Source organism: Oryctolagus cuniculus, chromosome 9 (genome assembly GCF_051225735.1).
Source record: "Oryctolagus cuniculus isolate XC-2025 breed Fujian yellow rabbit chromosome 9, ASM5122573v1, whole genome shotgun sequence".
Classification (NCBI taxonomy): domain Eukaryota; kingdom Metazoa; phylum Chordata; class Mammalia; order Lagomorpha; family Leporidae; genus Oryctolagus; species Oryctolagus cuniculus.
In genome coordinates this window covers 116,872,206-116,885,772 of record NC_142875.1, presented here as the reverse complement: position 1 = coordinate 116,885,772, position 13,567 = coordinate 116,872,206, and the positions used below count along the sequence as shown (strand labels likewise).

Below are 13,567 nucleotides of genomic sequence, written 5' to 3'. Positions count from 1 at the left end.
TCTTATTCTTACTAAAGAATAAGGAATTACTGATGTACAAAAATAATTTGTTATTTTTCAACTATCACAAAAGGCACTAATTGTTTGTTATCCATTGCTGCATAAAGAAAACCACCCAAAGCACTTAAGTGTTTTAAAATGACATCAGCAAATTTATTTGCTTACAAATCTGCTTGAATAGGGCTTGGTGGGACAGTTCATTTCTGCTCCACATGGAATCAGTGCTGGTGGCTTGATTATGACTGCAGAAAATTCCAAGAAAATTCACTCATAGGTTGGCAATTAGGTGCTTTCTAGAACTCAGTTGTCTCTCTCTGTCTCTCTCTCTTTTAAGATTTATTTATTGATTTGAAAGAGAGAGAGAGAGAGAGAGAGAGAGAGATCTTCTATCCACTGGTTCATGCCTTAAATGGCTGCATTGATTGAAGCTGAACTGGTTCAGAAGCCAGGAGCTTCTTCTGAGAGACCCACAAGGGTGCAGTGGCCCAAGCATTTGAGCCATCTTCCACTGTTTTCCCAGGCACTTTAGTAGGGAGCTGGATCCGAAGTAGAGTAGCCAGGACATGAACCAGCACTTGTATGGGATGCCAGCACTGTAGGCAGTGGCTTAACCATCTGACCCACAATGCCAACCCCAAAATTTAATTATCTTAATGCAATAAAATTTATTTCTTGCTCTTGCTGTATCACACATATGAATCAAAAGGGGAGCTCTGCTTATTGTAGTTTATTGTGATAGGGCTGGTGGAGGGTTGATGTTGACATGTGCCTTCACAGTGACCCCAGCAGAAGGAAGAGAATGTGGTACATCACACACTGGCCTTTGAAACTCCAGCTGGAAATGGTGCATGTCACTTTCCCCCAAATTTCAGTGGCCAAAACCAGTCATATGACCACAAATAACTGCATTGAGGGTGGGGAGGTACAATTTTACTTATGTCCAGAACAGGGAGAGCTAGAAATGTTTGGTGAACACTACCGTGATGGGCTGAATTGTGTTCCCCCAAATTCATACATTGAAGACTTAACCCCCAGTGCCTCAAGAGCTGGTCTTATATGGAAATAAGGTTGTGGAGGATGTAACCAGTTAAGATGAGGTCATATGAATTATGGAGGCTCTCAATCCAGTAAGACTGATGGCCTTATAAGAAGGAGGTATTTGGATATAGAACTGTGCACAGGAAGAACATCATGTACAGATGAAAGTAGAGATCAGGGTAAAGCAGTCGATGCCACAGGATGCAACCATCAGAAGCCACGAGAGAGGCTTGGAACAAATTCTCCCTCACAGTGCTCAGAAGGAACTAACCCTGCTGACACTTTGATCTGGTAGCTCGGGAACAAATTTCTGTTAGTTAGGTCATCTGATTCCTGGTACTTTGACAGCCCTAGCAAACTCATGTAAGTCCCAATGACTCTTGCAACCTCTAACATATCTTCTACTTTCCTTTTAAAATGCTAACATTCTCTTTCGTATTTCCTGTTCTCCTGCACGTATTGTGCACTTGGGCATTCCTGTTAATGACAACTGATTTTTCTAGTTCAAGACTTGGAAGTTGTCTTGCAAGTCCATTTTCTTTCCTGCTTCTAATTAGATTCAATTTCTGAAAATATTTCCCTAGAAGATCTCTTATGTACTAAGTCTAGTCTTGCATAGCAGAACAATAAGTTTTTACTTCCTTTCTTTATCTGGAGTCATGCCCTGCTTCCATTCTTTTCCACATTATTTTCAGAATAGCCTATTCCAAATATTGATCTCCGTATGTGATTTCTCTGCTAAGCATCCTATTATGTCCTCTCCTAATTTTTACATCTCTGTACTTATTACCTCTCACCTTTTCTTTCTTCGTAACCTCTTTCTCAGTTTTCATCATGATTGGATGTAGCTTGTTTACCTGATGGATGCCCATTACCATATTCATCTTAGTAATTTTATCTCAGGGTTTTGCTGTGGCAAATGTTCTCCCTAATAATTCATGTCTTTCTTTAATGGTTGTTTCAGAAATCACCTCCCTAGGGAAACTTAATGGATAACGTCATGGGTACTGCTCTTAACCTCCACAGCAGATATTTAGTTTCCATTGTAATTGTTCTTACTATGAACCAGGCATTGTGCTAAATGGTCTATGTGAATTATTTAATGTAATTCTCTTGCTAGTACAGTAAAGTGAATAGTATCATTCGTATCTTTTAGATAAAGGTTGAGTGAGGTCTTGTAAGGTCTCGTGTGAGTGATCATGATGTTAAGGGAAAATCACTATTTCCGTTTGTTCTGAGCTGCCACAACAGAATACCCAAGATGGGGTAGTTCCTAAAGAACAGACATTTGTTTCCTATTGTTCTGGAGGCTGAGAAGTTCCAGAACAAAGACCTACATCTGGTGCAGGCCTTCTTGCTGCGTCATCCATAGTGAAGGCATCACATGGCAAGACAGCATGCAAGAGACAGAGAAGGGGGCTAAACTCATCCTTTGATTGGAAACCCACTCCTGTGATCATGGCCCTAGTCCATTTGTGAGGTTAGTGACCTCATGACCTAATCACCTCTTAATGGTACCACCTCTTAACTCTGTTGTGCTGGAGACTAAGTGTCCAGTATATAAGCTTTGGGTGACACACTCAAACCATGGCAAACACCTTGGGTATACTTTATATAAAATAAAATGCACATATTTTTAAGAGTAGAATTTGATAAAATTTGACATGTGTATGTGAGTAGTCTCTAATAAATGTCACCCCAAAGAAGATCTAGAATATTTCTAATATCCCATAAACTTTTCTCACACACCTTTCCTATTTATGCTACATTCACCAGGTTCAGTGATCTGGTTTCTGCCACTATAGATTGGTGTGTTCACTTCTGTCTCTGGCTTCTTTTGCTTGGCATTATGGCTCCAAGATTTATTGATGCTGTATGTGAAGCATGCCTTTCCTTTTAATGCTGAGTTATATATTATTATGGACATGGCATATTACATGGATATAGCAAAATTCACCTTTTGATGTTTCCATTTCTGGCTTTTAATAAAACTGCTATTGGAGCTGGCTCCTGGCTTCAGATTGGCACAGCTCTGGCCGTTGGAATCATTTGGGGAGTGAACCAGCAGATGGAAGACCTCTCTCTCTCTGCCTCTGTCTCTCTGTAACTTTGCCTTTTAAATAAGTAAATAAATCTTAAAAAAAACTGCTATGAAGTTTTTTGCAGAAGTTTTGTTTGTATGTATTTTTTTTAAAAAAGGTTTTATTTGTTTATTTGAAAGGCAGAGTTACAGAATGGCAGAGAGAGAGAGAGAGCGAGAGTGAGAGCGGGAGCGAGAGGTGTTCCAACCACTGGTTCACTCCCCAAATGGCTGTAATGGCTGAAGCTGGGCTAATCTGAAGCCAGGAGCATGGAGCTTCTTCCAGGTCTCCCACTGGTGCAGGGGCCCAAGCACTTGGGCCATCTTCTCTTGCTTTCCCAGGCCATAAGCAGAGAGCTGGATCAGAAGAAGAACAGCTGGGACATGAACCGATGTCCTTATGGGATGCTGGTGCTGCAGGCGGAGGCCTAGTCTGCTATGACACAGCACTGGCCCCCATTTGCATGCATTTTTCTATCTCTTGGGGAAATAATTAGGTGTAGAAATTCTGAGTTGTATGATAAGTATACATTTAATTTCATAAGAAACTATCAAGTTGTCTTCAAAAGTGATTATTACCATTTCTTTTTTTTTTTAATCTTTTATTTAATGAATATAAATTTCCAAAGTACGACTCATGGGTTACAATGGCTCCCCCCCACCATGATTATTACCATTTCACATTCCCATCAAAAAATATATCAAAGTTCCTGTTGCTTCACATTCTTGTCAATATTTGGTAGTGCCATTCTTTTTAATTTTAGCCACTGTGTAGGTATAGCTCATTATGGATTGATTTTTCATTATTCTGATGATTAATGATATAGGGAATCTTTTTGTGTGCTTCTTGGATATTTATACATATTTTAAGAAGGTTTTATTTAAATATTTGGCCCATGAAAAATTTAAGTTGTTTGACTTCATGTTCAGCTGGACATATTCTTTATTCTGTATACAAATGCTTTGGGAAATATATCAGTTATGAACATTTTTTCCTAGTCTATGCTTTGCCTTTTTCTTTCTTTTTTAAAGATTTGTTTATTTATTTGAGAGGCAGGGTTAGAGACAGAGAGAGAGGGAGGGGGAGAGAGAGAGGGAGAGAGAGAGAGAGAGAGAGAGAGAGAGAAAGTTTTCCAACCACTGGTTCACTCCCCAAATAGCAGCAATGGCTGGAACTGAGCTGATCAGAAGCCAGAAGCCAGGAGCTTCTTCCAGGTATCCCACACAGGTACAGGGGCCCAAGCACTTGGGCCATCCTTCAGTGCCTTCCTAGGCCATAAGCAGAGAGCTGGATTGGAAGAGGAGCAGCTGGGACATGAAGGGTGCCCATATGAGATGCCGGTACTGCAAGAGGATGCTTAGCCTACTCTGCCACAGTGCTGGACCCCTGCCTTTTAATTTTCTTAATAGTGTCTTTCAAATAGTAAAAATTTTGTTGATATCTAACTTTTATTTATTTTTCCTCTTATGAGTAGTGCTTTTTTGTGTCCTATGTAACACAATTAGTCTTTGTGAATGTCATGAAGAAATTTAGTAGGCTGTGTCTTTCAAGAAATGTGTGCATTTCATCTGAGTTTTCTAATTGGTTGACATGTTTGTTTCTTTTTTTTAAAAAAAAATTATTTATTTATTTGAAAGGCAGAGTTATAGAGAGGGGGATAGACAGAGAGATCTTCTGTCTGCTGGTTTATTTCCTAAATGGCTGCAATAGCCAGGGCTGGGCCAGACCAAAGCCAGGAGCCAGGAGCTTCTTCGGGGTCTCCCATGTGGGTGCAGGGGCCCGAGCACTTGGCCTACCTTCTGTTGTTTCCTAGGTGCATTAGCAGGGAGCTGGATCAGCAGTGGAGCAGCTGGGACATGAAATGGCACCCATAAGGGATGCTGATGTCACAGGCAGCGTCTTCACCTGCTATGTCAGAATTTTGGTCCCATATATTTGCTTCTAACATATCCTTAAATCATCAAGAATGTGAAGGGCTGGTGCCAATATTGTGGTACAGAGGGTTAAGCCACCATCTGGGATACCTGTAACCCATATTGGAGTGTTAGTTCTAGTCCTGGCTCCTCTGCTTCCAATCCAGCTTCTTACTAATGCACCTGAGAGACAGCAAATGATGGTCCAAACACTTGCGTTCCTGACACCGAAGTGGGAGACTCAGATGGGGTTACTGTCTCCTGTCATTGATCTGGCACAGCCTTGACTGATGCAAACATTGAGGAGTGAACCAATGAATGGAAGATTGTTCCTCTCTCTCTCTCTCTCTCTCTCTCTGTGTGTGGGTGTGTGGGTGTGCAGACCTGTGTGTGTTTGTGTCCCTTTTTCTGTCACTCTGCCTTTCAAATAAATAAATAAATGTTTTAAACAAACATGGTAGGGGCTGAGATTTTGTCCTGTTTGAAAGTTAAGGGATTTCCTCCTATAGATGCATGACAGAAAACACAAGACTTGGTCAGAGTTGCAGACTGCAGTAGCCTAATCCAAGTACCAGCATTTTCTCAGTAAGTCACCAGACTTTAGTTACCGTATTGTGGCATAAAGAGGGCAACATGACACCTGCACCTACAGTGGTTGTATTATAGGAGAGGAACTATAATCTTAGGAATCCTGGAATGTTATACATTTTTATTAGCTTGAAAGGCAGAGTGAGAGAGAGAGACAGAGAGAATCTTCCAACTGTTGGTTCACTCTCAAAATGGCCACAGCCAGAGCTGGGCCAAGCTGGATGGGAAGTGGAAGAGTTGGAACTCAAACCTGGGACTCTGATATGGGATGTGGAGATCCCAATTGATGTCTTTTTTTCTTTTTTTAAAAAGATTTTAATTATTATTTAGTTGAAAGAGCTACAGAGAGAGGTAGAGACAGAGAGAGAGGTCTTTCATCCGCTGGTTCACTCCCCAGATGGCTGCAATGGCCAGAGCTGCACTGATCCGAAGCCAGGAACCAGGAACTTCCTCCAGTTCTTCCACGTGGGTGCAGGAGCCCAAGGACTTGGGCCATCCTCTACTGCTTTCCCAGGCCATAGCAGAGAGCTGGATGGGAAGAGGAGCAGCTGGAACTCAAACCGGTGCCCATATGGGATGTTGGCACTTCAGCCCAGGGCTTTAACCTGCTACAACACAGTGCCGGCCCCCCAGCTGATGTCTTAACCGCTAAATGCTTGCCCTTAGAATTTTATAATGAGGAGTAATCAACCATCCCTTTATTCCACAAGGCTTCACTAGCTGTATGTTCCAAGACTGAATGAATGCCTGTTACCACTGTGAGAATTGTGGGGAGCAACCCGGACTGGACTAAGTTACTGGAATTAAGACTTATTCTATGCATCTGCTCTCCCACAATATGGCGCTGGGAGAGAAGAAAACAGCTTCTATGCAGCTGCCTCTTGCCAACCTGAGTGATGACCTTCAGGAGCTGATCCTGCTCCTGATTGGAGGAGAGCAGCGTACTCGGCGTGTGGGCAGCCGAGTTGGGATTGGCGGAGGAGGACTATAAAGGAGGAGAGAGATGGCATGCACCAGGAACATCTAAGGGGAACACCTGTGCAGCCCCCGAGAGAGCCGGCCGGCGGTGTGCCGCTCCCCCGCGGAAGTGGGGAATGTGGCAGGGGGAACCGCCCTTCCACGGAGGTGGAAGGGTCGGTAGCCAACCCGGGAAGAACCAGCAGCAAACCCGGGGAGGGCCGAGCAGACCAGAGAACAGTGCAGGGTCCTGTGTCGTTCCTCCATGAAGAGGGGGAGCGACAAGAATCTTTATTAGAGAGACCATTAATGAGCATAAAGGTTACCAATTTAATATATTTAAGATGCAGTTATAGACCACTTACTATGTATGAGACACTGATCTAAGCTCTTAAATATGAATTTACTTAATTTTCATAGTCACCTTTTAAGATAGGCATAGTTAGCATCCTTATTTTACTGATGAAAGAAAAGAGACACAGAGAGTTTAAATAATTTACCCTAGGTTTATGGCTATGAAGTGGTTCAACTAGGTTTGAGCCCAGATAGTCTTCTTTATCATTGTACTGTACTACCTTTGCAGGAAATGTTTTTTGTAGGTAGAATAAGTGGTGAGGCATGTCTATCCACTAGAAATAATATAGAGGTGCCTCTCTAAAAGTTGCATACAGTATTGCATGACAATATTACATATTAATAACAAGGAGTCCATCAGCCTACAACTCCTGGAAGATGCACTCAGTCCAAGGATTCCATTTGGTCCCATATTCTGCTGTCTAATGGAATATTCTGTTGTCTGATCTAAGTAAAAGATTAGCCAATTCTGCTGGTAAAATATTTCAACATGTGCTATTCTTGCAAGATAGCTGTTTCAGTGCCTAAAGGCACCAAGGTCAAAGATTGTATGCCATTTTTAGTGCCTGTGAAGTAGTAAAAAATTAGCATGTGTCATAATATTATGTCTGAGATTTGCTGTCATTATTATGTCTTACCTGTTGGTAGGACTGTGGAGAGAGTTTCATCTGTTGTTAAGTGGCAGAGATCACAGACCTCTACCAACAAGAACCAGACACTCTCAAAGGCTTAATTGGCTTAGGTCGGTTAGCAATGCCAGATTTGTCAGACTCCAGAGACCTATGTTTTTGTTCAGCTTATAACTAGGTTACAGTAATTTTCCATTCCATATTTACTTTAGAAAAACACAACTCAATTATTTTGTCCTTGAAAGAGAAAAATGAACACATGGCAAAGAAGTTCAAATTGAACAAATGGGAAAAAGAAAAGGGTTCCCACCCATCCCTTTCTTTCAGTCCTTAAGGAAACTGCTGTCCGTATGGATCCTTTCAGAATATTCTGTGTGCATGGAAACATATATTCCTGATCTATTTCTTTTTTATATATTTGAAAGGTAAAGTTACAGAGAGAGAAAGAGGAAAAGAGAGAGAGAGACATCTTCCATCCACAGGTTCTCTCCCCAAATGGCTGCAACAGCCAGGGTTGGGCCAAGCCGAAGCCAGGAGCCAGGACCTTCATCTGGGTCTCCCATTTGGGTGCAGAGTCACAAGTACTTGAGTCGTCTGCTGCTGCTTTCCCAGGCACATTAGTAGGGAGCTGGATTGGAAGTAGAGCAGCTGGGACTCAAGCCAGTGTCATATGGTTGTAGCTTAACCCACTGAGTCACAGTGCCAGCCCCCTGAGCTATTTCTTAATTGTTCTCCGTATGTCATCTCATAATCCCACGTACATTTTGTGTTTAATCAGGAAATACTGTTTATTCCTTTTTTTCTTCTCCCACATTGCTTAATGCTGTTTTTCAAAAAGAAAACTCAATAAATTGTGTATTGCTATTTTCTTTTTGGGTTGGATGAATAATCAAAAAAAAAAAAAGAAAAAAAAGAAAAAAAAACAAGAAAAAGAGTTGGATCGAATTAAGGGTGATAGTCTGGTGTCCAAATACCTGACAACTTCAGACTCTTAAATGAAATCACACACATACAAATTGGAATGGTTAACTTTGAATCAGATGGACATCGATTTACAATTTATAACTATATTCTGCATGTCCCCAAATGTCAGTGGCTTTGGTTACAATCTTGATAGCTTGTAGTTTCTTTTTATTAGCTGGTTGATTCCCACCTGCACAACCTCTGAAAGTCCCCAGCCATTCTTGAGATCACTCGTGCTCATAAAACCCTTGTCATGCTTTTCCATTTTAGTCTCCTTTTGGAGAGCTGCTGGCTGCGAGCCGCTGAGGGCTGGCCTCTGTGGAGCCGCTGCTTCTCCACCCAGCAGACTCTCGCATGCTTTTGAAGCTGCAGAATCTCCAAATTGCCAAATACACACTGCTGGGTTCCTCTTCATTTTTAGTGCAAAACTGGAGCCACGCTGAGTGATTTGCAGAAATGACAAAATGTCCTCTCTGCAGCTCTGCCTTGAACATTGTTAACCTGGGTGCCCGTCTCATGTAGTTCTTGGGTAAACAGCTGCTTCTAGCTTCCTGTGCAGCCACGATCTACAGGGCAGTTCAGGCTGAATCCCTGGGGCAGGCTGAAAAATGGACTGGACGCTCTCCTTTGCACTTGCTTCTCTCTAGACCCAAGAATCCACACGTAAAACTTTTTTTTTTTTTTAAAGATTTATTTATTTATTTGGAAGTCAGAGTTAAACACAGAGAAGGAGAAGCAGAGAGAGAGAGAGGTCATTCATCTGCTGGTTCACTCCCCAGTTGGCCGCAGTGGCCTGGAGCTGTGCTGATTCGAAGCCAGGAGCCAGGTGCTTCTTCCGAGTCTCCCCCATGGGTGCAGGGGCCCAAGGACTTGGCCCATCTTCTACTGCTTTCTCAGGCCACAGCAGAGAGCTGGATCGGAAGTGGAGCAGCTGGGACTAGAAGCGGCACCCATATGAGATGCTGGCACTGCAGGTGGTGGCTTTACCCACTATACCACAGTGTAGGACCCCATAAAGCTGTTTTTTTTTTCTGTCCCATTTTCCATCCGGTTTCTGCAAATGGATAGTGAAGCCAGGCGGTGAAGACAGGGGTGTTACCAATCAAGCACATCCAGCTATGTAACTTTTATTCCAATTGGTTTATTGAGTAAAAATATAGAACATGGTTTTCTAAAATGCCTAAAGTGATACAAGGCTTCACATGCTATTTAAGGACATTTTGAACTCTGTATTTTAGGGTATCTCTATAACATGAGCATTTTTCATAATATTTGCAAGAGAGAGATTTGAGCACCAGATTGTAAATAACTGTGTTTTGGTCGTTCACACACTAAGTATTATGCTGAAATCAATGGTCACATCCTCTGCATACTGATTTGCTAGAAATGCTTCATCGATTTGACTAGAGCTGAGCCAAGTTCATTAACAACTTAGATTCATTAGGAAAACACCACTCATTCGAGGGGTGAAAAAGATAGAATGTTCTTATTGTGTTTTATAAAGCATTGCACATGGATCAGAATTTAGTATTTTTGGTTTTAGACTACTTCCATTTCATCCGTGGATCTTTACAGAGGGCTTGTTGGTTTACTCACTGGCGATTTGCATTAGTCATTGTGTTGAATTTTGGGGGGCAATGTGAATTGCAGGCGACATTTTCAAAATCCTCACCCATGCTGGGTGCAGTGCTTACTACTCTCCTGGGGTTCTGGCTTATTTCATGTTAGGATATCAGAAAATGTCAGAGAGGAGGAACAGAGTCGGAGGTTCCTTAGAATAACGGGCTGGGACTATGCAATGAGGTTAGCATGCTTTGTCCTGCTCTGAGCAGACAGAGGCAGGCTTCCTTGGTGTTATCTTCCAGCACAGAGAATCCAGGCTGAGCAGATCAGTGAAATCAGGGGGAGCAGGGCAAGCAGGGGAAGGAAACAAGGAGGCTCTTCCTCACATCCTTTGGAGCTGGACACAGTGGGGATTGGCTGTGCCTCCAGAAAAATGAAAAGGGCTCTTTTCACCATCTCTAGAAGTTGGCTTTATCTGATCTTTAATAAAATTTACTTTCATGCAATGCGATTAGCAGCCAAGGCAGTGCTGAGATTTTTTTTTCTTTTAAATAGCCCTCAGAATCTCCATCAGGATCACAAGGTCACCTAAGCCTAAGTGGAAACAGGGAGATAACCGTGCCATTGTTACTTCAAACAAAATTTCTATACCTCCCTTCCCAGATTTCCACCTCCAGACCCCTTCTTTGTTGAAATCCTGTAGCCTACTGCTTTCTGCACTTCTAGCATTTGAATGATTCAGCTAAAAGATTATCCTGTATGCATAAAACACAGTCCCTTCCTTTTTTTTCCCCCTTTGGGGCACAGAATTTTGAAAAAAAAAAAAGGCATTATACAAATCACTAAAGAAAAATTAGAACATTGCTCTTGCTAACTACTGTTTGCTCTATGTTAAGAACAGAGTTGGTAAACAAAGTAGTGAATTGAAAGATGTGAACTTGAGTGATCTAAAGTCTGGGTCAAAGGTGAGGGAAAAATTAAAACAAATCCAAAGTTGTATATCATGTTGATCTTGAGGTTAGTCTATCATTAATAGAAACAGATCCAGGGCTGGCACTGTGGTATAGTGGGTAAAGCTGCTGCCTGCAGTGTTGGCATTCCATATGGGTGTTGGTTCGAGTCCCGACTGATCCACTGCTGGTCCAGCTCTCCGCTATGGCCTGGGAAAGCAGCAGAAGATGGCCCAGGTCCTTGGGTCTCTGTGGCCACATGAGAGACCCAGAAGAAGCTTCAGGCTCCTGGCTTTGGATTGATGCAGCTCTGACTGTTGCAGCCAATTGAGGAATGAACCAGTGGAAGGAAGACCTCTCTCTCTCTCTCTCTCTCTCTCTCTGACTCCCCTTCTCTGTGTAACTCTTTCAAATAAATAAATAAATCTAAAAACAAAAGAGAAATAGATCCTGTGGAATTGTGTCTAGGAATAGATGATTTTCACCTGAGAAGTGAATCACAGTGAGGGAAAGGTAGGTGGAGATGTAGGGTGTTCATTGAATGTTGGAGTCTAGAGATTAAAAGATGTTCTGGGCTGGAGACAGATTGGGTGACTGGTGCATGTAATGTAATCTGAAGCTCTGATAGGATGATGGATGGTGTCGCAGAGGAAGGCTAAGACAAAGGAGGGCAAAGAAGGAGTTGAGCATTGGAGCAGTTGTTTAGCAGCTTGGAGGAGAAAGAACAGATACAAAGGGAACATAAAAGAACAGGGATAGTAAAATTCTATTGAAGCCAAAGGAGAAGAGAGAGAAAGAAGGAAAAATCAATTCTAGGAATCAAGACTGACTGTTCAAAAGGATGAGCAATGGCTCAAGTGCATTAGATATGGCAGGAAGGAGGCTTTGGGGTGGGCATTTGGCACAACAGTAAAAGTTACTGCTTGTGATGCCCACATTCCCTATCAGCGTGCCTGGGTCTAGCCCTGGCTCTGCTTCCAATTCAGCTTCCTGCTTACATGTACCCTGGGACACAGCAGATGATGGCTCAAGTAATCCGGGTCCTTCCACTATGTGGGAGACCTGGATTGAGTTCTGGGACCCTGGCTTGAGCATGGCCCTCTACTGGCTGCTGTGAGCATTTTGGGGAGTGAAACAGAGGATAGATTTCTTTCTGCCTTTCAAATAAAAATGAAAATAAATAAATAAAAATAAGGAAGCTATTTGGTCCGGCGCTGTGGCACAGTGGGTTAACACCTTGGCCTAAAGTGCCAGCATCCCATATGGGTGCTAGTTCGAGACATGGCTGCTCCATTTCCAATCCAGCTCTCTGCTATGGCCTGGGAAAGCAGTAAGAAGATGGCCCAAGTCCTTCGGCCCCCTGTACCCCCATGGGAGACCTGGAAGAAGCTCCTGGCTCCTGGCTTTGGATCAGTTCTGGCTGTTGCGGCCATCTGGGGAGTGAACCATCAGATGGAAGACTCTCTCTCTCTCTCTCTCTCTCTCTCTGCTTCTCCTCTTTCTGTGTAACTCTGACTTTCAAATAAATTAATAAATCTTAAAAAAATAAGGAAGCTATTAAGAGTTAGAAGAATGGGTGGAAAATATAGCTAGATTTGTTGGTTTACAGAGTAAATGAGTTGTTTGGGTGTAGAATTGGTGAGTGCCAATTTCAAAGGGATTGTGTAAGAACCAATTCCTTGCACAAATTAGTATATTTAAAAGTTTGTACAGTTTATATTTCAAAGCTCACCAACAATGAGTAAAATGATCAACAAAAAGGTTTTCATATGCTATGAAATAATGATTATTCAAAACATTTTCAGGGGCTGGTGTTATGGCGCAGGAGGTTGAGCTGCCACTTGCAATGCTGGCGTCCCACATGGGCACCAGTTCAAGTCCTGGATGCTCCATTTTCCATCCAGATCCCGATAACATGCCTGGGAGGGCAGCAGAGGATGGTCCAAGTATTTGGACCCCTGCCACCCGTGTGGGAGACTCAAATGGATTTCCAGGCTCTTGGATTCAGCCTGGCTGCTATAGCCATTTGGAGAGTGAACCAGAAGATGGAAGAACTCTCTATCTCCCCCTCTCTCTGTAACTTTGCATTTCAAATAAATTGGCTTTTTTTTGTTGTTGTTTTAACAGATTGATTTTTAAGTACATCATTCTAAACATTACATAAATAAATCTTAAACAGTTTTCAGATGCAGTGAGACAATAATTTGTTTATCAGGAGGTAGTCAGTGTCAGAATTACTTTTGTGGAGAAATGTTAAATAATTTACATGAAGTCACATAGTGATGAATACATGCAGAGCATCAAAAAGAAGCGAGGCAGTGGTCTCTGTTCTGTGTGTGAATTACTGTTCTGGGATCTCAAAGGTATGGTTAACACCTTTAGGGAAGAATAATTTTATAGTACTTTATCACATGGTTGAGAGGCAGTTTTGATTTCTAGTTCCTTAATTCAAAATTAACTAGGCCATCTATTTTCAATTATTATTTTTAAGAGAGTAGGTTTCCAATGTCTTAATGCTTACTAAGTAATAA

General features: G+C 42.2%; 1 long non-coding RNA gene across 2 annotated transcripts in view; it reads left to right on the top strand.

Annotated features, from left to right (window-relative positions):
* The window catches only part of LOC138843632 (uncharacterized), a 117,334-nt gene extending 104,223 nt beyond the window's left edge, over positions 1-13,111 (top strand). For both annotated transcript variants that reach the window (XR_011378586.2, XR_016212996.1), the window contains one exon: positions 12,842-13,111. This is a non-coding gene — a long non-coding RNA (uncharacterized LOC138843632). The remainder of the gene's footprint in view (positions 1-12,841) is intronic.
* Positions 13,112-13,567: the final 456 nt, after the last annotated feature.